The sequence below is a fragment of the Chiloscyllium punctatum genome, chromosome 10 (genome assembly GCF_047496795.1).
Source record: "Chiloscyllium punctatum isolate Juve2018m chromosome 10, sChiPun1.3, whole genome shotgun sequence".
NCBI classification, from domain to species: Eukaryota; Metazoa; Chordata; class Chondrichthyes; order Orectolobiformes; family Hemiscylliidae; genus Chiloscyllium; species Chiloscyllium punctatum.
In genome coordinates this window covers 72,781,957-72,804,268 of record NC_092748.1, presented here as the reverse complement: position 1 = coordinate 72,804,268, position 22,312 = coordinate 72,781,957, and the positions used below count along the sequence as shown (strand labels likewise).

Sequence of the window (22,312 nt, the reverse complement as noted above, 5' to 3'; positions counted from 1 at the left end):
TTAACTGTTCTGTTAATTAGAGTGTGGCACGGTGGCTCAGTGTTTAGCACTGCTGCCTCACAGGGACCCAAGTTCTATTCCCGTCTTGGGCGACTCTCTGTGTGGAGTTTGTACATTCTCCCGGTGTCTGCGTGGGTTTCCTCTGGGTGCTCCAGTTTCCTCCCACAATCCAAAGATGTGCAGGTTGAGTGAATTGGCCATGCTAAATTGTCCATAGTATTAGGTGCATTAGTCAGGGGTAATTACACGGTAAGAGAATAGGTTTGGGTGGGTTACTCTTTAGGGTGGCACAGTGGTGAGCATTGCTGCCTCACAGCGCCAGGGTCCCAAATTCTATCCCAGCCTCAGGTGACTGTCTGTGTGGAGTTTGCACGTTCTCCTCATGTCTGCATGGATTTCCTCCGGTTTCCTTCCAGTCCAGAGATGTGCAGGTCAGGTGAATTGATTAGATTACTTACAGTGTGGAAACAGGCCCTTCGGCCCAACAAGTCCACATCGCCCCGCCGAAGCGTAACCCACCCATATCCCTACATCTACATTTACCCCTTACCTAACACTATGAGCAATTTAGCATGGCCAATTCACCTGGCCTGCACATCTTTGGACTGTGGGAGGAAACCGGAGCACCCGGAGGAAACCCACGCAGACACGGGGAGAATGTGCAAACTCCACACAGTCAGTCGCCTGAGGCGGGAATTGAACCCGGGTCTCAGGCGCTGTGAGGCAGCAGTGCTAACCACTGTGCCACTGTGCCGCCATGTTAAATTGCCCATAGTGTTAGTCAGAGGGAAAAGGGTCTCAGTGTGTTATTCTTTGGAGGGTCCATGTGGACTGGTTGGGCCGAAGCGCATGTTTTCACACTGTAGGAAATCTAAAAAATATTTCCTCCCAACTCTCGTGACTTAGGCACACATAAACCCAGATTGCTCTGGCTCTGCAGCCCCTTGAGAACTGAGTCCTTTATTTATATTGTGTCTCAATACTCTTCCTACCAAAAATAATCATCCAACAGTTCTCTGCATTAAACTTCATCTGTCAGCTGCCTGCCCATTCCACCAAGCTGCCTATGTCCACAAGAAATTCTATACAACCCTCCTGACACATCATAAAAGTGCCAAGATTTGCATCATCTGTAAAGTTTGTAACTAACGTGTAAACCAAGTTCTAAGCTTTTAGTATATATCACAAAAAGCAACAGACTGAATGTAGACCTCTATGAATGTCACTTCAAAACTTCTTTCAGCCCAAGGAACATCCACTAGACTCTGTTTCTGTCAATCAGTCAGTTCTGTAACAATCTCACCACTGGCCCTCTTTTTCAAATGAGTTACATCTTTTCTCATGTACCAACTGTGCCACACCATATCAAATGTCTTTTGCAAGTACAATTACATCAATGCCTTATAGTTTTTGACTTTGGTTCTACATTCATAACTATTTTTGTCCAATTTGGCAACCTAACTATTGTACACAATTTCTGCTATCTTGATTGAAATATCAAACATAACCTTTAATTGAGAGAGTAAAACAATGAAGCAATGTACTGTCAACCATATTATATTAATTAGAACAACATATGACATTAAGTTGAATTTATATGTTGCAATTTGTGTGTTAACAAAAGTGAAAAAGAGACTAATTATTTCCAGACTTGTTCCTCTGTGAATTAAGTGTGCAGATTTGTTTTGTTTCCTTATCAATGCTGTTTTATGCCTTTGAAGTGAGATGCTGGGGTTTTGTTGCTTCGTGCAGTATAGTTCATGTGTTTTTTTTCTGATTAAGGTGTATTTTATTGTTTGTGCTAAAAGTACATTGGCAGCTTCTTGTGAATGTGCTCAATAAGTGATTTTCATGGTTGAGAAAAGTAAGTTCAGATTGTAAAAGTCAGATATCATTTAGCAATAAGACCTTTCCAGTGCTAACACCAGCTGGTGTCACAACAATACAGTGGTAATAATATATGAACTAACTTGCAATTTAACTACAACAAAAGTATGAACTCTATGAACATCTTCCACAACTTCCAAGGTACTTGACAATGACTTTACTTCCATGTTTTGTATAAATTTTTCTTGCATTCTCAACTGCATACATTTTGTAATTTTCAAATGTTTTATCAACTGCTGCTAATCTACACTTTCCGATATTCAGACCACCCAACACAGAAGCTGTATTTGTGGGAAACAAACAAACACCACTCTTTTTTGGACAGTGGACTAAAATGGAAGAAGAGTCTGCTTTTCACCAAAAGGACCATCTAAGATGATGTTTGAAGTTTTAAAAGAAATAAATGATTATTAGAGGACTAAGGAAGAATTCGAGACAATTCAGCAAAGCTTGTGTGTGTTCAGGGCAATAGTGCCCAGAAATCATCTTTTGTTTGGCTTTCCCATCCAGACCAATTATTGAAGGTTTGAGGGTTATCATCAGAATGACAACTATTTGACTGATGCAAAAACAAGGACAGCAGATGCTGGAAACCAGAGTCTAGATTAGAGTGGTGCTGGAAAAGCAAAGCAGGTTAGGCAGCATCCGAGGAGCAGGAAAATCGATGTTTCAGGCAAAAGCCCTTCATCAGGAATAGAGGCAGGGTGCCTGCAGAGTGGAGAGGTAAATGAGAGGGGGGTGGGGGTGGGGGTGGGGAGAAAGTAGCATAGAGTGGGGATGGAGGTGATAGGTCAGAGAGGAGGGTGGGGGAAGATAGCAAAGAGTACAATGGGTGAGTGGGGGTGGGGATGAAGGTGATAGGTCAGGGAGGAGGGTGGAGTGGATAGGTGGAAAGGAACATAGGCAGATAGGACAGGTCATGGGGACGGTGCTGAGCTGGAAGTATGGAGCTGGGGTGAGGTGGGGAAGGGGAAATGAGAAAATTGGTGAAATCCACATTGATGCCATCAGGTTGAAGTGTTCCGAGGCGGAAGATGAGGCGTTCTTCCTCCAGGTGTCGGGTGGCGAGGGAGCGGCGGTGGAGGCGGCCCAGGACCTGAATGTCCTCGGCAGAGTGGGAAGGGGAGTTGAAATGTTGGACCACAGGGCGGTGGGGTTGATTGGTGCAGGTGTCCTGGAGATGTTCCCAAAAGTGCTCTGCTAGAAGGCGGTCCAGTCTCCCCAATGTAGAGGAGACCATGTTGAGAGCAACAGATACAATAAATGATATTGGTGAATGTGCAGGTAAAACTTTGATGGATGTGGAAGGCTCCTTTGGGGCCTTGGATGGAGGTGAGGGCACAGGTTTTGCAATTCCTGCGGTGGCAGGGGAGGGTGCCAGGACGGGAGTGTGGGTTGTTGGGGGGTGTGGACCTGACTAGGTAGTCACGGAGGGAACGGTCTTTGCGGAAAGCAGAAATGGGTGGGGAGGGAAATATATCCCTGGTGGTGGGGTCCTTTTGGAGGTGGCGGAAATGTCGTCGGATAATGTGGTTTATGCGAAGGTTGGTAGGGTGGAAGGTGAGCACCTGGGGGTTCTGTCCTTGTTACAGTTGGAGGGGTGGGGTTTGAGGGCGGAGGGGTGGGATGTGGATCAGATGCATTGGAGGGCATCTTCAACCACGTGGGAAGGGCAATTGCAGTCTCTAAAGAAGGAGGCCATCTGGTGTGTTCTGTGGTGGAACTGGTCCTCCTGGGAGCAGATACGGCAGAGGTGGAGGAATTGGGAATATGGGATGGCATTTTTGCAGGAGGTAGGGTGGGAAGAGGTGTAATCCAGGTAGCTGTGGGAGTCGGTGGGTTTGTAAAAAATGTCAGTGTTAGGTCGGTCGTCATTAATGGAGATGGAGAGGTCCAGGAAGGGGAGGGAGGTGTCAGAGATGGTCCATGTGAATTTAAGGTCAGGGTGGAATGTGTTGGTGAAGTTGATGAATTGCTCAACTTCCTCGCGGGAGCACGAGGTGGCGCCAATGCAGTCATCAATGTAGCGGAGGAAGAGGTGGAGAGTGGTGCCGGTGTAATTATGAAAGATGGACTGTTCTACGTAGCCAACAAAGAGACAGGCCTAGCTGGGGCCCATACGGGTGCCCATGGCTACCCCTTTGGTCTGGAGGAAGTGGAAGGATTCGAAGAAGAAATTGTTAAGGGTGAGGACCAGTTCGGCCAAACGAATGAGAGTGTCGGTGGAAGGGTACTGTTGTGGACGTCGGGAGAGGAAGAAAAGGAGGGCTTGGAGGTCCTGGTCATGGAGGATGGTGTTGTAGAGGGATTGGATATCCATGATGAAGATGAGGCAATGGGGGCCGGGGAAACAGAAGTCTTGAAGGAGGTGCAGGGCTTGGGTGGTGTCTCGAACGAATGTGGGGAGTTCCTGGACTAGGGGGGATAGGACAGTGTTGAAGTAGATAGAGCTCAGTTCGGTGGGGCAGGAGCATGCTGAGACAATGGGTCGGCCAGGGTGGTCAGGCTGTGCGGTGTTCCCGGACAATGAGGTTGGAAGCTGTGGGTGGGAGATCCCCTGATTCCTGAGCAGGTGACTACAGTGTTATAAATGAACAATATAGGAGAAACACCAGCTTGTGAAAAGAAAGCATCCCACTTAGTCTCTCCCTCCCATGTGGAGAAGTAAAAGACAATCCCTAGTTGACAGGTAATCTCCTAAATGTTTTTCTGTAAATTGTACTCTTTCCAAGTCCTATGTTGAAAAGGTACTGAACAGATTAATCAACTGGTGAAAAAAAAAACCCTCAAAATCCATGCATCCACAACACTTTATCCTCAGCAAAGAGTCAGAACAAATTGAAAGGATTCAAAAGAAAATGACTCACTGAAGTCTGTGATATGGACTAGCAGCTGAACAGTGTTTTTTCTTACATTTTTCCTTCCTCACGTACAATGTTTCTGTCTTGTCTCTTTGTGTGACTGTTTGTATGTGTGTGGGCATTTTGAGAAAGGAGTAGAACTTGAATTCCAGAATCATAAATTAGAAAATCATGCTTCTTTTTGCAATTGGTTTAAACAGTTTGATTATGTGAGCATACTCTTTTAACCTGAATTGAACAGTTTGGTTGAATTTGGCAATTCAGTGGCTTTATCAAATTTTCACATTTGTGATGAATTTGAGAATGTGGGTATTGATTTCTATCCCAATCAGTCATGATGTGGAGGTGCTGGTGTGGGATTTGAATGGACAAAGTTAAAAACCACCCAACACCAGGTTATAGTCCAACAGGTTTATTTGTAAGTTCAATTTATCGGACCATACCCTTCAACCAGAAGAGATTGAAGTTCTGAGCCGAGGCCTCAATTTCTGTCCCACCACCAAAATGGAACCCATTGGTCTTGTGGCAGACATAAATGAATTCATGAGACCTGATGAAGGAGTAGCGCTCCGAAAGCTAGTACTTCCAAATAAACCTGTTGGACTATAACCTGGTGTTGGGTGGTTTTTAACTCCAGCCAGTCATGACACTGAGCTTAAGATAAGTTTAGTTAGCACTGGTAGAACTTGATCATTGACTTAAATTTCTATTTTATCAGATTTCTTTTTTTGCATTTTTAGATAATATGCATACACAAAATATAAGTAGCATAAGTAAACTGAAGCAGAAAATATATTATGGTTTATTGTGAAGAATTTTCATAAAATCAAAGAACGTCAATAATTGCAGCATATGATTTTAAGGAAGAAACAAAATGAATCTCAAACTACAAGTCAAAGTTATTGTCACAGGAATTCAAATGTATATACACTGAGGATGGTTCCTGTGATGCATTGGCACTGTCAATACTCTACATCAACAGGCTTATGTTCAAGTCCTATCTGCTCCAGAAATGTGAAATAACAGATTGATTAGAAACTATCTAAGTGTATTATCTTTAACTTAAATGGATTGCCAATATAACTGAGTGGGGATCATGAAAATAAGATCATTTTGTAGATTACATCAAGTGCTTATGAAATATGAAAACATTTTACCTGTACTTAATAAATTCAGTATAGTTTGTTAATTTTGTTTACACTAAAATATGTCTGTTAAATCAGAATTATGTAATCTTAATTTCAGATTGTATTAATTATGTTGCTATAAATGGTTCCTGTTATTCAGTAGAAGATATTTCATGAGACTACCAATCAATCCTCCTCTCTTCAAGACACTTTCTATCCTATTGGTACTACCATATTATCTGTGAGATTTTTTACATTATTGATCGGACTTCCTCCATCAGTCTCGTCGTCCTTGAACACTATGGCAGGTTCAGTGTAGCATGACAGCTTCATCAACATCAGGCCTCTCTCACTACATAACCAACCCCCTTCTGAACAAAGCACTCAAGCTGGAAATAGGTCATGTATTTTGCTTCTAAAATGAAAAAATATCCTTAGAAATTCAGGAATAGAAAAACTTTTATTAAGTAAAGTAAGTGGTGTGCTAATTTGCACTGAAGGTCACCTTACTTAGCACCTAATTGATAAGTGCTTCTTGGACTTGTTTGCTTTGAAGATTAATATCACTAATTAATTACCTGTTTTTTACTAATAAACTAGACTGTGAACTTCTGCTTCATGAAAATTCAGAAAACTGGGTGCAAATTGCAGTTAAATTTGCCTTCGATCAGCTACCTTTCTGATCTCTGCTAAAAATTCATTATTGTAATCACAAATGTATCTGTTCAACCAGTAGAATCAGTTAGTGCAATAGAGCATAATTGTTCTGTTGCATTGAAAACAAAACTGATTTGAGTGGCAATCCAATATATTTTTATTATTGCAACTGATGATAAACAAAACATTTTTACGAAGTTTGAAGCTCTCCATCAGCAACTTGCCTAATTTTACATAATTAAAAATAACTTTAAAACTATTTAATCTTAATGCTTTCTTTGATGTTCTTTGATATACTTTACTCAGTCCTTATCAAATTAGAATTTTTAAGCATATAGCACTTTGCTTTGCAAAATGTGTCTATCAATGCCTCCAAGCTTTAACAAAATCAATTTTAAGAATCTTTTTTCCAAAAACTGCAATTGGAAACTGTCAATCTTCATAAGTTAGATATGGGAGTGTGGCCATGTCTGTGGGCGAGGTCAACTTCAGGCAAAAATCATTTTTAAACCAACATAGATCGTGGAAAACTGATGTGCTTCTGATCTGACTCACATCAAACATTTCTCCATCTTTTGAGCTATTTCATCCAACTACACGGGATTGCACTGATGAAACCAGCAAAACACATTTACAGGAAAGAAACGCACTCATTTTGTTTTGAATGCCTATATATTTCCAGTTGTAAAAATAACCATGACCTCCTCAAAAGGAATAAAAGAATATTCAACAGAGCGTCATCAGAATTGTCTATGTATAAATGTCTGATGGCATTCAAATATCTTGTTATTTTTCACTCAGGTTTATTGGTAACCTTAACCAATGAATATTCAGAATAACGGCCTATTCAAAAGCACGGTCACCCCATACCAAAACGAAAAAGACTCAAATGTAACGCTGGTTTGTATGAAGCTTGCCCATGCGTGTTATGTGAGCTAGTTTTGCTAGAATTTTCTTGCTGCATCTCTCATCGTGGATGACGATAGCATATAAAATGTGATGGTTTCAACATTAAATAATATAGATGCTCGCATAACACAAAAAAAGACGGTGAGATCAGACATCATCTAATATCCCCAGTGTGAAAAGGAACGTTACCTATGCTGATAATTTCTTAAAATGAAAAAGGCATGGTCACACTAGATCCCAACTTTATACATTTACATATCTGTATACCATTCGGGAAACACATTGCCTTGCTCAAACAAAACACATCCATTACTGGCTTCATAGGGAGACGTGTGAAATTGACAGAATTGCTCCGGAAGGATATTATAACATTCGACGTACCTACTATAAATTGGCAAAGGTTTAGCACAGAAAGATATCAAATAACTCCAATGTGAATGTTTCCTCGTCCTATATTTGTCCTGATCCCTGACGACAGCGACGTAAATAAACAACCAACGTTATTACTTCAAAGCTTCCTGAATGTTCATGTTTATTCACTTTAATAGTGAAACAGAAGAATCTTAATATTGCCTCAAATCGATGGGCCGAATGGCCTAATTCCTCTCCCATATCTTATGGTCTGATGGTCTTGAAATAGTGCAAAAGCGAAGGCAATGTTAGCATTTTTCTGAAAATGCACAACACAATCAGACAACCACAACTGAGATGGCGATTAGCATCAACAAAATTCAATCATCCACCTACAAACTGAAGGAAGCATCTTCCATATTTGAGAGAACTAAATTTGACAGTGGCGCTGAAAAGAAAACAGGGCGCTATTTCACTACCTTGGCAACCTAACATCAAAGGCGTACCGACTCCGACCTTTTTTATCTTTAATTTTTTTTCTTGCCAACATTGTCATTTAAATGGTGGGGCAAAATATATAGCAGTGGCAGCTCATGCAAGCTAACCCAGCGGCTATCGAACATAAACGCTGCATCACTGCTCAGAGCCACAGAAATGACTGGAAGTTGCCAGCCTGGCTCACCCCACTGGGGCAAAACATGTTTCCCCTGCCCTGGTACTAAAGCGCCTGGCCCGCCGAGCTACAGAGACACGGGATGGTCACCGGGATTCACAGCACAATATTGATCAATCTGCGGCACAACAAGCACCACTGCGCGACTGGACAGCATCAATATCCTTCATGAATATTCCGTCCATTTGCATTATATCAGAAAAAGAGTTATTTCTCTTTCTTTTTGCTTTCCTTACAGTTTGTGAAGCAACGCATGTCGAACAGGGCGTCGGTCAGCGCTGGCTGTTCAGGAAAGGGGGGCAGTAGACTGCAGCTGTCGCCATGTTTGATGGCTTCCCCATTTCAATCGCACCGTCTCGCTGCAAGGTCTCCGCCCAGTTTTCACCCAGCATCGACTCAGCAGCTTCCCCATCGTAGCACCCGCCTAGAATCACCTACCACCCCTTCCAAACCCCCTCCCACCATCATCATCCCCATTCAGACAAATGCAGCCCACTCCCCAAAACACGAACAATAACTACCCCCCTCCAGAACTCTCACAAGCCAACCTTCGTCCCCACTAACATAAAAGCTGATTTACGTCCGCCTGACATTACACAGGAACATTTCAGGTACATCATTTTGATAATAAAATAATTCATCTGTATTCATGTGCAAGACGCCATTTGGTGAAAATCTGAGCTACTTGTTTTGTTTTAACTTTTTATGTAATTTTTCATGACCAAGTGCAGTACCATATTAGTTAATATTCCATTCTCTATTTATGCAGCATGTCTGCTAGACTACGTAAATTTAGACTGTTATGTCCAACTCAAATTCCGTTTAGCATTTTGTACAAGTTAATACTGAAAAGTGTTTATTATACTATCTATTGTTGTATTAAAAGCAGTTATTGTTTATTTGTCTTTTGGGGAGTTAGGTGCATTGTTGTTTCCCACAGCTCTGCTAAAAACTTGTTCAAGTTTACAAAGCCAGAAGAACAATACTTCTTTAAGAATATAGTGTGGTTTTAAATAAACTGTGTGAAATCCATGTTTTGCGGTAAATTGTTGACACTAACTACTTAATAAACATATACAAATTTTGTCTCAGTGGTTTCACTTTCTTAATGATACGGCACAGTGCAGCTGATTATTTTCATTACGATTTCATCTGACTTTAAACCACTTATTTTCTGTCTTCTCAAAGGAAAATATATAGAGAGAATATAGAAGTTATCTGTTTGTTTCTAATTTAGTGTAAAATAACAATGAGCTCAATTCTTCCATCGGTAACTTGAGTCCTTTTAAAATGCAAACCACTTTATATTGCTTCATTATTGAACAAGCCCAGAAAGGTGCAATAAAAGTGTAACAGAAATCTCATGAATTTATTTTCGTTAACTCAGATATAAAAACTCGTGCGGATATGGATAATTATCGTGCTGTTTTCCTTCGGCAATTATTTAATGAATGTGGGTATATATTTCTACTACTGTCTGCAAAATAGCTACAAGTTGAAATTTCCACCGGTGCTGTTGCTTAGATTGTCCACAAGGGAAGCAACGGTATTCTGAACTCATATCCAAAACATTCTCGAATAGTCTCGTTCGTAACAACACCCAGTTTCAGATAGCACTGAATACTGTACTGATTTGTTTTATTGTCGAATTATAGGCATTTCCGCTTTAACTATCTCCTTATTTACATGTACTGGTGACAATGTGTTATATTATTATCTTCCCGATTCACAGATTTCTAATACTGATCGTCAGAAACAAACACGCCCAGACCTAATTTACATATTTTTTTAAAATCCTTAATAAATGCCTGGTTTCCTTGGCCAATTATCACCTTCAATGGACTCACCATACTTCCCAATGTGTTTCTTCACGAAATTTACTGTCGCCGGTGAGCTTCTGGTCTGCATCTGTTTAAATTGTTGTATGTGCCTATTTAATTTGTAGATCTGCCGCCCGTAGCGAAGATGTACTGTCAAATTCATGTAGCCGGCGATTGCATTTCATGCCGGTCTCTTCTTTAACACCCCGATCGCTTCCGGTCATTCATTCCCGGGTAACAATGACGCGGGATCCTCTGAGCTTTACACGCATCTCGTCCAACAGTCGTGAAGGAAATCTGCGTGTGATCTCCATGTCAACTCGACTGGAACCTGCTTCATAAAATCCCTTATTGGTCCAAAAGACTGGAGGAGGACTGCTGAGTTACGTTCCAGTGACATAAAAGCCATACATACATCTGAGACATTCGGAACAGGTTTGACTGTGCTGTGGATTATTATGGTGGCGGCGATGTTGGGTCCTGATGTTGGCGCCTCTTGGTGATGGTGAAGTAAAATCGGGATATATTCCAAATGAATTACACGAATACGGCAATGGCACTCTGTCCCGACGTAATCAGTCTTTGAAGAAACATTACAGGCTCGGGTCCCGAAATTTGTTTCAAGAAGTATAACCCCTCCCACTTTTTCCTGCCCTAAATCTAAAAAGAAAACTGGTGTTGTCTCCTCCTTTAGGCATTACTTCTAAAGATAGGTAAGCCCAAGGGAAAGTGTGGAAAAATAAAAGCTACCTGACTGTGAGCCAGACAATAAGTAACAGAAAATAAATGGAACCAAAACACTTCTGGCAATTCCCACCATTTGATGCTGACAATAACTTTTTCAAATGGCACGATTTTCCCACCCTTGAGCAATGGGAAGAGTGATGCAATTAGGTGAGATTTAGGATGCATAGGATGAGGAAGGAAACTGCTAGGGATGGGCACAATTAAAATGTGGAGCTTGTTCAAGGTGCGTTCTTGATAAGTATGTACCTGTCAGGCAGGGAAAAAGTGGTCAGGCGAGGGAACCGTGGTTTTCTAAAGAAGTTGAATCTCTTGTCAAGAGGAAGAAGGGGGCTTATGTAAAGATGAGATGTGAAGGCTCAGTTAGGGCACTTGAGAGTTACAAGTCAGCCAGAAAAGACCTAAACAGAGGGCTAAGAAGAGCCAAAAGGGGTCATGAGAAGTCTTTGGCAAGTAGGATCGAGGAAAACCCTAAAGCTTTCTATAGGTATATCAGGAATAAATGAATGACAAGGGTAAAATTAGGGCCAATCAAGGACAGTAGGGGGAAGTTATGCTTGGAGTCCAAAGAGATAGGAGAGGTGCTAAATGAATATTTTTCTTCAGTACTCACACAGAAAAAAAAAATGTTGATGAGGAGAATACTGAGATACAGGTTACTAGACTAGATGGATTGAGGTTCATAAGGAGGAGGTGTTAGCGATTCCGGAAAGGATGGAAATAGATAAGTCCCCTGAGCCAGATGGGATTTATTCTGGGACTCTCTGGGAAGCTAGGGAGGACATTGCAGAGCCTTTGATTTTGATCTTTATGTCATTATTGTCTACAGGAATAGTGCCAGAAGACTGGAGGATAGCAAATGTTCTCTTGTTCAAGAAGGGGAATAGAGACAACCCTGGTAATTATAGACCAGTGAGCCTTATTTCTATTGTGGGAAAATTTTTGGAAAGGATTATAAGAAAACGGACTTACAATCATCTAGAAAGGAATAATTTGATTAGTGATAGTCAATACAGTTTTGTGAAGGGTAGGTCGTGCCTCATAAACCTTATTGGGTTCTTTGAGAAGGTAACCAACAGGTGGATGAAGGCAAAGCAGTTGATGTGGTGTTTATGGATTTCAGTAAAGCGTTTGATAAAGTTCCACACAGTAGACTATTGCAGAAAATATGGAGGCATGGGATTGAGGGTGATTTAGTGGTTTTGATCAGAAATTGACTAGCTGTAAGAAGACAGAGGGTGGTGGTTGATGGGAAATGTTCATTCTGGAGTTCCGTTACTAGTGGTGTATTGCAAGAATTTGTTTTGGGGCCACCGCTGTTTGTCATTTTTATAAATGACCTGAATGAGGGCGTAGAAAGACGGGATAGTCAATTTGCAGATGACACTAAATTTGGTGGAGTTGTGGACAGTGCAAAAGGATGTTGCAGGTTACAGAGGGATATAGATAAACTGCAGAGAGATGGCAAATGGAGTTTAGAGCAGAAAAGTGTGAGGTGATTCACTTTTGAAGGAATAACAGGAATACAGAGTACTGGGCTAATGGTAAGATTCTTGGTAGTGTGGATGATCAGATAGATCTCAGTGTCTATGTGCATAGATACCTGAAAGTTGCTACCTAGGTTGATAGGGTTATTAGGATAGTATACAGTATGTTAGCATTTATTGGTAGAGATATTGGGTTTTGAAGCCATGGGGTCACATTGTTGCTGTACAAAACACTGGCGCGGCCACACTTGGAGTATTGCATTCAGGTTTGGTCGCCGCATTGTATGAAGGATGTGGAAGCACTGGAAAGGGTCCAGAGGAGATTTACCAGGATGTTGCCTGGTATGGAAGGAAAGTCTTATGAGGAAAGGCTGAGGGAATTGAGGCTGTTTTCGTTAGAAGAAATTTAAGAGGTCACTTGATAGAGGCATATAAGATGATCAGAGGATTGGCTAGAGTAGACAGTGAGAGCTTTTTTCCTCAAATGGAGTGATGGCTAGCTTTGAGGTGACATAGCTTTAAATTGAGGGGTGATAGATAAAGGACAGATGTCAGAAGTAGTTTCTTTACTCAGAGAGTAGTAGGGGCGTGGAATGCACTGCCTGCAACAGTAGTGGACTCACCAACATTAAGGGCATTTAAATGTTCATTGATAAACATATGGATGATAATGGAATAGTGTAGGTTAGATGGGCTTTAGATTGGTTTCTCAGGTCAGCGCAACATTGAGGGCCATAGGGCCTGTACTGCGCTGTAATCTTCTACGTTCTGTGAAGTAGTGGGACCAGTGTTCCCTAGAGAGAAATCCACTTCAATCTTGCCACTTCACTACTAAGCCCATCGACAACATTCTTGACTTGCTATGAATTAAAGTCCTTAAGTGATCAATTAATGGCTACTTCAGATCAACTCACCACCTTCCCATCACCAAACTCCCTGGTAGATGCAAAAGCTTCCTGACTGGGAAATCAGTATGACCTACTGTTGGGTTAGGAGTGGAGTCTTCAATTACCCCCAGTCTTGGAGCAATGAGAAGTGTGAATGGGAGGCAAGGGGAAGGACTCTGAAAACCACCTAATGTCCCACACTTGCATCTAAGCTCTCTCGAACCATCATGCTCACCCCATGCGAAGTGTATAAGAAGTACTTAAACTAAAACAAAGAACTGCAGATGCTGGAAATAGAAACAAAATCAGAAGCTGCTGAAGAAATTTAGCAGGTCTGGCAGCATCTGTGGAGAGGAGAAAGTAAGTTACCATTTTAAGTCCAGGGACCCTCCTTCAGTTCAGTTTCTCAAAGACTAATTATGTCTTCTTTAGGCTGTACCTTTTTTGTGTACAAGTTTCACTGAATCAGCCCATTAGTTTTGGAATATTTTATTTTCAGGCAAACAGAGTAAAGAATGCAAAAATATTACATCCATCCACCTACAGTGACAGAAGTAATGAATCCTGGATCTAGAATTGTTTTCTTAAAGACAGATTTTCTGAAATAACTTGGACCCAATTTCCCAGAAATTCCCAAATTCCACACTCATGAAAATGTAGGTGTCAGAAAGACCCTAGTGAATCAATGTAATCAATTTAAAATAAATAACACTGTTGCTTCATCACCACCAACCACTGCCATTAGCAGGACCACTACCATTTGCCCATAACTCAACAGCATACACTAAAATATTACAGAAATCATATATAACAGAATTGACGTTGTTCTAAAACACCAAAGTAATTTTTGTATTCATTCATTCATGGGATGAGGGCATCAATAGCTAAGGAGCATTTATTGCTCATCCCAACAGGAAGTTAAGAATCATCCATATTGCTGTTGTCAGCAATATAACTGGAGTCACATGTAATCTAGACCAGGTAAGGATGGCAGTTTCCTTCCCAAAAAGACACCACTGAGCCAGATGAGTTTTCAAACAATCAACAATGGATTCATGGTCATCATTAGACTCTAAATTCCAGATTTCTATTGAATTCAAATTTCATCATCTGCCATGGTGGGATTCAAACCAAGGTCCTCAGAATATTTTTTGGATTTCTGGATTAACAGTCCAGCAATAATACCACTATACCATCCATGTGCCTTTAAGTCAATCTCCTTATGCAACTAAGTCTTTTTCTTGGTAAAACACTTATATGCTGCCAGCCCCTGTGGTTTTGGCAGAGCTGGAGGAAGGCTGCTTATTTCGCGGCTCTGACAGCTGAAATGCATTCATTAGGCATCATAGGGTTTTGGAGCTCATGGGGTTGGGGGAACCATACTAAACACTGCAGTAGTTCAAATTATGCAGGGTATAATGATCAGCAAGATAGGAGATAGTGTTTGGGGTTCTGGCTGGGTAGGGCAGGGACCAGGGTATGAAGAAAATGAGCACCTTAAGAAGAGTCCCACCTGCATACCTCCTTTCTCAATTTTCTCCCATTGTCAACCCACACTTCCCTGGTAGCTAAACGTTGTCACTAAAATAGCAATCACAAGGCCCGAGCTGATATTCTGGGACATGGGTTCAAATCACTCCACTACAGCCGGTGGGGTTTGAATTCAGTTAATAAATCTGGAATTAAAATCTTGGTGAATTGTTAATTGTTGCACAAAAGCCATTTGGTTCACTAATGCCCTTGAAGGAAATATGGATCCATACCCAGTCTGGCCTACATGTGACTCCAGACCCACAGCAGTGTAGTTAACTCCTAAGTACTCTCTGAAATAGTCTAGCAAGCCATTCAATTGTATCAAACCCCAAAGGAAAATTCAATAAAGAATGAAACCAGATTGATCATCTAGCATTGACCTTGACACTGATAATGACTACAAACTCAACCCTGTTGAGTCAGTATGAAAAATGCTGTGTGTGTATGTGTGCATATATATTGTCATACTAATGGATCATAACTCCAGATAATTTATGGAGATATTGAATTTCAAACTGCAAATATTTTTTAAAAATCATACAATTCAAAAGATGGCTGAGGATGTAAACTCTGTGGCTATCTTTGCATAAGTTTCACTGAGAGGCAACCATGGAACATTACATCTGAACAATGTCAAGGGATCTTCAAACAATAACAATAGAAAAGGAGAGCTGCTACTCAAAAAAAACTGAACTGTGATTTCCCATGAGTTTTGTAGATTGCGAATAAGATATGAGTTGGAAAAAAGGAAGAGCTAGGCAAAAGACACGTTTGTGTTTTACCCTTCCAGGAATACACAAGAAAGGAGGTTAGACATGGTCTCTATTGTGCTAGAATGGTGATGCTAGCTTGCAGACTGTACCAAATTGTGCAAGAAAAGAGCACAGCTGGGGATCTCCACTGGTTACCCCTATGTGCACAGGTAAAAAGAAATAAAGTCTATTTTAAAATTGCTGAAGACAAGTCATCAGGAAAGTCATTATTGAAGGAAAAAGTGGACAAGCTGCTTGCAGATGATGCAGAACCAAGAATCTCCAAGTAACCTTTCAACTGCTAAAATCAGCACTATTAGAATCATCTACCTTAATGCCTGCAATGTTTCTGCATCGATAATCCAAAGATATCTTGTTTTTTTTCTTTTGGATTTAGCTCTCATTTCTGAATTGAGTGTGCTGCATTTTATTATAATTTCTTGTGTTTTAATCACTAATGAACACCCTCTTCCTTAAAATCAAGTAAGCCTGATTAAATTGGCTCCTTTTAAAATATATATGTATATTTTAAATCAACTGGAGAAAGAGATCCATAAGGAAAAGGATGCTTCTTCAGCATGTCCCATCTGAACATTTAACCAATAGGGGACTCTTGCCAATAGAAGGGTTATAATAAAATATTTGATATACATTATATGTATTATCCTGCAAGTAGGTTCTGTCATGAATTATTTAGTCTTGTAAATATTTTTACTTTTCTTAGTTGCATTGACTGTATTGTGTTAAATTTGGTATATGTATTCTGTTATCTCAGTTCTAATAAATTTATTATTTATATGTACTGATCTTTAAATAGACCCTGCATAGGCTTTTATGTTGGAGCAGTTTATACCCTTTTACGTAACTTGTCCTGGACATCCAAAGTCAAGTTGAAGTCATGTATTGACAAATTAAAATTGATTTTAATTAAAACATATTTGGTGATTTTCAGAATATGCAGATGCCTCAGTTGGCATATTAAATCATGGGAGTTGACATTACATATGTCTATATAGATACATAAATGGCTTCACTGGCACTGCAATATCAGTAAAGCTGCTAAACATTCACAGATTGATACAGATAAGCTGTTACAAAATAGATGACTTTAAAAAGTAATTGGCATGTCAATGAATGAGCCACTGTTGACCTCCTGACTTGGTGGTAATTGTAGAGTTGGGGATATGTCAGTCCCTGAGGTTACAGCTTGAACTTTAATACGATGCTATTGGTTGTGATGACCCATAATGCCTCATGGATATCCAGATTTGAGTTGATAAATCTGTTTAAAATCTATCCGTTTAACATGATTCTTGTGTAAGATTTTAGAGTTCACTTCAAATTACTTGTAAGACCTAAATGAATCACAATTACAGAGTCAATTGAGAGAGAAATCTAAAGGTTTACTCATCCCTTTTATTTACATGGCCCCTGAAAAGTGCAGGAGGGCAAGCCAGGAGCAGCAGCAGACAATCTAAAAAATAGGTGAAGCTATGAGATAGAATTACAGTACAAGCATAATGTGATAGACAGAGTTGTACAATCCCTTAATCAGGTACAATGCCATAATCAGGTACAATCCCGTACTCTCCCATAAAATCCACCGTGAATGCCGGTGGGTAATAAAACAAATCTTTGGAAGAGAAGGCTTCACAAATACCCCTGTTTTCAAAGATGGAGATAAGCTCATCAAATCAGCACAAAAGACATGACAAGCATTTGTGATCACCTTCAACTAGAAGTGATAAGTGATTGATCCATCTGAGCCCTCTCCTGAAGTTCCCAGAGTCACAGATGCCAACTTTTAACCAATTCAAATCACCCCATGTGCTTTCAGTAAATGACTGAAAACATTGTTATTGCAAAGGCTATGTGCCCTGATAACATTAAAGCAACAGTACTGAAAACTTATGCTTTACTACTGGTGCCATACCATTAACCAAGCTGGTTCAGTGCAGCTACAACTCTAACATCTATCAGAAATACGAAAACTTGAACTGGTTATGCCAACCACAAAAAGAAAAGCATGAACACAACCCAAACAATTTACTACCCCCTCAGTCTACTTTATCTACTAACTATTATCATCAGTAATCAAAGTTGCCATCAACAGTGCTATTATCAGCACTTCCTAAGAAATAATCTGCCCACTGATGTTCAGATTGGGTTCAGCTAGAGCTATTCAGCTCTTAACCTCATTAAAATCTTGCTCCAAACATAGACAGAACAGTGGAAATCAAAAGGTGAAGTGAGAGTGGCTGCCCTTGAAATCAGGCAACATTTGAACCTGTAAGAAAAAAAAGAACTGCAGATACTTCAAATCTGAAATAAAAATAGAAATTGCTGGAGAAACTCGGCAGCAGAAGAAGAAGGGTTACTGGACCTGAAAGGTTAACTCTGCTTTCTCTCCACAGATGCTGCTAGACCTGCTGAGTTTGTCCAGAAACTTCTATTTTTGTTTCAGCAATGGAATATGTGTGACATCAAAGAGACCCATTAAAATTGGAGTCATTGGGAATCAGGGGCAAAATTTTCCACAAAGGAAAATGGTATTGGTTGTTGAAGGTCAATCATCTCAGTCCAAGGATATCACTGGATGTGTTCTACAATGTATAGCCTTGGGCTGGATGAGTGGCAAGTAATAATTTTGACCAGGCAAATTGGAGGCAATTACCTAATAGTATTATTGCCAGATTATTAATCCAGAAACTCAGCTGATGTTCTAGGGACCTGGGTTAAAATCCCACCATGGAAAAGGCCTGAATAGAATGGACCTGGAGAAAATATTCAGCATGGTGGCTCAGTGGTTAGCACTGCTGCCTCAGAGACCTGGGTTAAATTTCAACCTCGGGTAATTGTCTGTGTGGAGTTTGCACATTGTCCTCGTCTCTGCATGGGTTTTCTCTAGGTCCACTGGTTTTCTCCAACAGTCCAAAGATGTGCAGGTTAGGTGGATTGGCCATACCAGATTGCCCATAGTGTGCAAGCTTGGTGGATTCGCCATGGGAAATGCAGAGTTACAGGGATATGGTGGGTCTGGGTGAGATGCCCTTCAGAGGGTCAGCGTGAACTCAATGGGCCAAACTGCCTGTGTCCCTATTTGCCTGTCTTACACTACAAAATCTTTGAAATCTTGGGGCATTGTATCCATTATCTAGGATACTATATCTGTTTAATCCATAAAGCTGATTTCTTCCTCCTGTCTTTGGGGAAGAGGACATTGTTGCAGACCCCAACAGTCTCCAGTATTCCCTCCAGGGACAAAGCAGATAACCATAATGCAGCCTTCTCACATCTCACCTCCATTTGTCTACTTGCTAAAGGCTACAAATCCAATGCAGCATGCAACCATTCTGTCCCCTGCAGGATATTTTAAATATAAAATTTTCCATAGATAGGTGTGGATTATTACGACACCAGCACTCTGATTAAATTACTGCAGAAAGCCATTCTAACTAAAAAAGGCTTTTCTGTTGACTGTCCACTGCACCAAATAGTTTCAGTAAAATTCTGGTGTAATGTCCTTTCTGAAGCTTTGCGCTTAAACCTCAAATATTCCAGATGCTCTAAAATAAGAGCTACAGAAATACAACCATGAGAGAACTTTCATCCTTTTATTCTCCAGTCCTTTTGATGTTAATGTTTGACATTCCATTAGTTTTTTTTCAAAATTGTTTTTGCATAAATACATTTTTTTGTGGTTTTCATACTTAGATCCCTGAATCTCTTTGCTTCTCCACAGTTCCTACCTGACCACCATTGAGACAATATTTTGACTTGTCTTTTTCAATGGTTGACCACACACAGTGAATTCAATTAGCACAGATTTGCCTTCAATCAATGTCCTTTATAATTTTCTGCTTCTGCTTTCACTGCATACTCTATTACCTATCTCAGTGTCTTTGGCAAATTTATGACACTATTCCTTCATCCAAATCATATATGTAAGCATCATGAAAAACTGTGATCCCAGTAAAAATCCATGAATGGCATAATAAGTCTGATCCTATCAAAATTGTTATTCCCCACTGGTTAAAGGCATACCTTCATACAAAGGGCAATGGCTGTGGTTGTTGGAAGTCAATCATCTCAGCCTCAGAAAATCACTGCAAGTATTCCTCAGGATAGATACTTTCAAATCAACCTGTTCAAAGATGTTATTGCACACTTCTAGAGCAGATGAAACTTGAATCCAGACCTCCTCATCAGAGAAAGGAATACTACTACTGTTCCATAAGAACCCTGTCCTTTAGGTTAATATCCTCAGCCAAATCACTTTCAATTGCTGAATCAATGTTTCTCTTCGTCAGAAAGATCAAAAGCTCAGATGCAAAGATGTTTTCTGGTGATGGTACAGTTATCAGCTCCATTCTTGACTTCACAAGTGGTCTGCATCATGATTTAGTAGGGTCTGGCAGGAATGCACAAGACCAAATGGAACAAGTCAACAGGGGATAATGGTATGTTAGTGACGGCTAAGTTACTGAGTGCATGTATCTGGGGCACAAGTAATCAGTATGGTTGGAGTTTGTGGATGTGAGGAGAAATTAAATTCTGAGGAGAAAAGTATATGCCTGGGCTGTAACCAGCATTTAACCTCTGGTATTTACCATTTGTAGAAGAGGATAGTTAGCTGTTTGTAAGTGAAAGATTGAAAACTAAATGTTATTTTAACAGGAGTAACTTGGAGAAAACTTCAGAAAATCACAATCTAACATAAAGCATTGAGGTAAGATTACTCACCCATGTTTGATCCTTATGAGCTGTGGAAAGTAAGGCAACCACATGGAACCAGTTACCTCTTTGCCAAAGAAGAACCAAGGATCAACCTTGATATTTTCACTATCAGACAAATGCACAGCAAATAACAAAGTTTTTTTTTTCCAAATTGGAATTTGTTGTTTTTGGAAAAGGACACTTGTTTGTACAAATGATTAAACTTCATGGATAAAGTTTCCCAAAAAACATGATTTAAAAACTGCTCATAAGACAAGGTCAAATTTAGAAGAAATCAAAATGGTTTGAAAGAATGCAGAATGGAATTCAATAGATTCTATGCAAGACTGCAGAAATTCTGGTGGGAAATTCCTCAATCTGTTCAGGTTTTTCAATTATTAGACTATGCCAAAGTATAAAGTTCAAACCAAATTGCTCATTTTGAATTTGCAAATAGACACACATGGCTAGCTCAAATGTCAGGACCACTGAAAAGAATCCTTGGAAAGCATTCCTCTTCATTGTCATTCATGACACAAACAGGGCTATTGGTTATCTGACACAAAATAAGGACACAATGTTAACAGATTGGCAAGACTAGATAAGTGCTGAAAATGCGTTGCTGGAAAAGTGCAGCAGGTCAGGCAGCATCCAAGGAGCAGGAGAATCGACGTTTCGGGCATGAGCCCTTCTTCAGGACTAGATAAGAACAGAGTAGAAACAAATGTATGATCACTGGCAACAATTTTTGCAGTTTTAGTTTCCTTATTTGGGAAAGCAACAAAGGCTCACCAGACTGGTTCCTGGGATGGCAGGACTGTCCTACGAAGAGAGATCAGGCAAACTGGACCTTTATTCTCTAGAGTTTCAAAGAATAAGAGGTGATCTCATTGAAACGTCTAACAAATTTAAAGGGATAGACAGGGCAGATGCAGGAAAGATGTTTCCCCTAATTGGGTGTGGAACCAGGAGAAAAACAATTCATCTAAAAATGAGAAGTTGTTTAATGCAAAGATTGATAGATATCTAATTTGCAGTGGAGTACAGAGATGTATGAATGGGGTTGGTGAAAGCCATTGAAGTGCTTGATCAGTCATGATTATATTTAATGGTGATGAGGTTCAATGGGCTGACTGGTCGATTCCACTTCTAATGAAAGTTGAAATTTTCAGTAAGAGAAATAAACACAGAAACTTTCCAACAATTTTGAAAAGTGAAGAGATTTTGCAAAAGAATGATTTCGATATAGAATAAAAGATTGAAAACCAGAAATGACCAGGGTATGCTCAATGTTTTAGGTGTGACTCAAAATACAACTGTGCCATGAACTCCCCCAAACAGTATCATTGAACAGTTAAAATTAACACTGAATCCTGTGGGTTTTTGGCAAAGTTCAAAGTGCATTGAATTTGCTGGAAGGATTCTTGCCGTAAGGCCAAATGAGCTGTTTTGGTTAATCTTACGAAACTTGCTACATGAAATTGTCATTTCTGTCTCTTGGCATGTATCATGTCTGATTTCTGTGCCATCTTACCATGTGTCATTCCCAGAACAACTGGCCACTCACCAGATATCCTGGACTTATGTGGCATCCGTGGCACAAGCGCCATCTTTAACAGGCTGTTGTGAACCTGGAGAAGCACTATCAATCCACAGCTGCTCTAATAGTTGCTGCCATATTCTCTGAACATGATCGATGGGAGAAATTGCAACCTATTTTTGTGGGCATTTTCCTGGAACTCCTGATAGGTGGCGGGGAGGGTGGGCGGAGAAGGGGGGTGGGGGGCACTCTATAGATGGGACCTCTTCTCAAAGGACCAGCAGAGGAGGCCATAACACCAGATCATGCTAGCCTGATACAAGGTTGCCCCTGAGTTAAAGCTCTCTGAGCTGTCCGGAAGAATTCCA

General features: G+C 40.4%; 1 protein-coding gene across 5 annotated transcripts in view; it reads right to left on the bottom strand.

Moving 5' to 3' along the window:
* scn1laa (sodium channel, voltage-gated, type I-like, alpha) overlaps nucleotides 1-10,782 on the bottom strand; it is a 193,013-nt gene extending 182,231 nt beyond the window's left edge. For 2 of the 5 annotated variants that reach the window (XM_072579493.1, XM_072579495.1), the window contains exon 1: nucleotides 10,313-10,782. The gene's annotated coding sequence lies outside the window, so the exon portion shown is untranslated. Of the gene's footprint in view, nucleotides 1-8,701; nucleotides 8,835-10,312 lie in introns of those variants that run through there. The other 3 variants (XM_072579491.1, XM_072579494.1, XM_072579492.1) reach the window with 2 other exon arrangements.
* Nucleotides 10,783-22,312: the final 11,530 nt, after the last annotated feature.